The sequence below is a fragment of the Triticum urartu genome, chromosome 6A, assembly GCF_056163025.1.
Source record: "Triticum urartu cultivar PI428250 chromosome 6A, HENAU_Tu73, whole genome shotgun sequence".
In the NCBI taxonomy this organism is placed as follows: domain Eukaryota; kingdom Viridiplantae; phylum Streptophyta; class Magnoliopsida; order Poales; family Poaceae; genus Triticum; species Triticum urartu.
Genome location: NC_141878.1, coordinates 6,426,592 through 6,429,110, shown reverse-complemented (window position 1 = coordinate 6,429,110; position 2,519 = coordinate 6,426,592). Strand labels below are relative to the sequence as shown.

Sequence of the window (2,519 nt, the reverse complement as noted above, 5' to 3'; positions counted from 1 at the left end):
AACTACATGTATTCCTCATGCTGTTGGAGGGTGTTTGGGTCAATGCAGTGTAAGCAGAGGTTCGAAGCATCATCATGTCCCTGTCTGAGACGTGAAGCAATAATGCTAGATCGACGTGCAGGGGTCAAATCTCTTAGCATCCAAATGCATGCTCACAACACCAACTACTCCTTCTGTTCTCTTTTATAAGACGTTTAGACAATTTAGACAGAGCACAAGACAGTTCAATGTCAGCTGTCCAAAACGTCTTATAAAAAAGAATGAAGGGAGTAGTTGGCGTTGGAGTATTTCATTTCGCAAGTTTGGGCTTTGAACAACCACCTCCAAGTCAAAACTAATTCAGTCGGCAAGCACTAGTCTCGATGGACGCCAAATCCGATCCAAAAGCAAGCCGTGTTGCTTGCATCATCCTCGTTCACACCACACCATATTGATGGCTGAGCCGTGAATATATATTCATGCTGTCGCACTCCACAGCCGAGTACTTAGACAACCTCCTGCACATGAGAACTTTGATTTCTACACGCCATAGCTGTAACCTACAACAGCCATGCCAGCTTTGTTTGGTTTCTATACCTCTTTTGCTTCCTTTGCAGCCTGCCACTAGCCATCTGCAAGGAAACTGAAAGTGATAGACAGGCCCTCCTTTGCTTCAAGTCCAGACTCTCAGGCCCAGCAGGAGTTTTAGCTTCATGGAGCAACAAGTCCTTTGATGTTTGCGAGTGGCATGGGATCACCTGCAGCAAACCGTATCCTTGCCGTGTGATTGCGCTGGACCTCGAGTCGGAAGGCATATCAGGCTCCATATCACCTTGCGTTGCTAACCTGACTTCTATTACAAGGCTGCAGCTGTCAAACAACAACTTAAGTGGTGGCATACCATCGGAGATTGGCCTCCTGCGCCGTCTCCGTGATCTCAACCTCAGCAGGAACAATTTGGAAGGTAACATACCGCCATCTTTGGGCAGCAGCCCTTCTCTCACATATGTCAATCTTGGGGTGAACGCTCTAACAGGGGGTCATCCCAGAGTCCCTGGCATATAGTTCATCCCTCCGAATACTTTGGCTCAATAGCAATAGTCTTGGTGGAGAACTGCCAAAGGCTCTCTTCAACACATCATCTCTTGTTGACATTTCCCTCCAACAGAACAACCTTGTTGGTTCCATACCTGTTGTTACTGCCACCTCTCCCCCTATTGAATACCTCGATTTAAGTGATAATCATATTTCAGGAAAAATACCTTCCTCACTAAGGAACCTTTCCTCCCTTGTGGATCTTCGTCTTACGGGGAACAATTTAGTCGGGAGCATGCCAGAGAGCTTAGGTTATATCTCACCTCTGCAGATACTGGCATTGACTGCCAACAACTTGTCTGGGACAGTTCCACCATCTCTCTTCAATATGTCATCTCTGACATTTCTTAGCCTAGGAAACAACTCGCTTATTGGAAGGTTACCCCCCAATATTAGCTACACACTCCCGAATATTCAGACATTAGTGCTCTCAACAAACAAGTTTGATGGCCCAATCGCAGCTTCTCTTCCAAAAGCTTATAACCTTCGTCAGCTTTACTTGTATAACAACACACTAACTGGGTTCATACCTTTCTTTGGGTCATTGCCAAATTTGGAGGAACTTGATTTGTCATACAACATGCTAGAAACAGGAAACTGGGGATTTATGTCTTCACTCGCAAATTGTACCAGGTTGGCTAAGCTGCTGTTGGTTGGGAACAATCTTCAAGGCAAAATGCCAAGTTCGATAGGCAATCTTTCTGATAGTCTTGAGTGGCTTTGGCTAAGGGAAAACCAAATTTCTGGGTCTATACCACCGGAGATTGGCAATCTTAAGAGCCTCACTAGGGTTTACATGGATTACAATCATATCACTGGAAATATACCACCTACTACTGGTAATTTGCACCGCTTGGTCGATCTATCCTTTGCGCACAACAAACTGTCGGGGCAAATCCCAGATGCTATTGGTAATCTGGTTAAGCTAGTGTCTTTGAAACTGGATGAGAACAACATTAGTGGAAGGATACCTGCAAGTATAGGAAGTTGTACTCAACTCGAGGAACTCAACCTTCGTCAGAACTCGCTAGATGGGAGTATACTGTAAGTAAAACTGTAATGCGGAAACTTTAATGTAATATTGTTTTGCACAAAGTTGATCCAACCCTTTTGATCTCTCCTACTTACATACTTTGATGAGCCCATAATTTATGCGGAATACCCAGAAATCCATGTGAAATCATCGGCACAGTAGTTGTGTAGCCGACTACGATTAGCAGAGTGTTTTGTCTTCTCTCTACGTCTTCACTTCAGTGTTCTTCTGATGGATGAAGAGCCAATACTTTCAATTTCAATGTGCGCACCTTTCCATTACGTCATGCGCTCCTTACTCTCTGACGAGTGTTCTCGTGTTCTTAATTAATTGACACTAGATTGTTGGAACTCTCCCAAACGGTCGACCACCTCTAAGAGCATCTCCAACAGGCGCCGAACGCGCCGCGCGC

The 2,519-nt window shown here is 45.0% G+C and overlaps 1 pseudogene; it reads left to right on the top strand.

The window, feature by feature from the left end:
- The first annotated feature begins 519 nt into the window (after positions 1-519).
- On the top strand, positions 520-2,169 carry LOC147963040 (uncharacterized; annotated as a pseudogene).
- Positions 2,170-2,519: the final 350 nt, after the last annotated feature.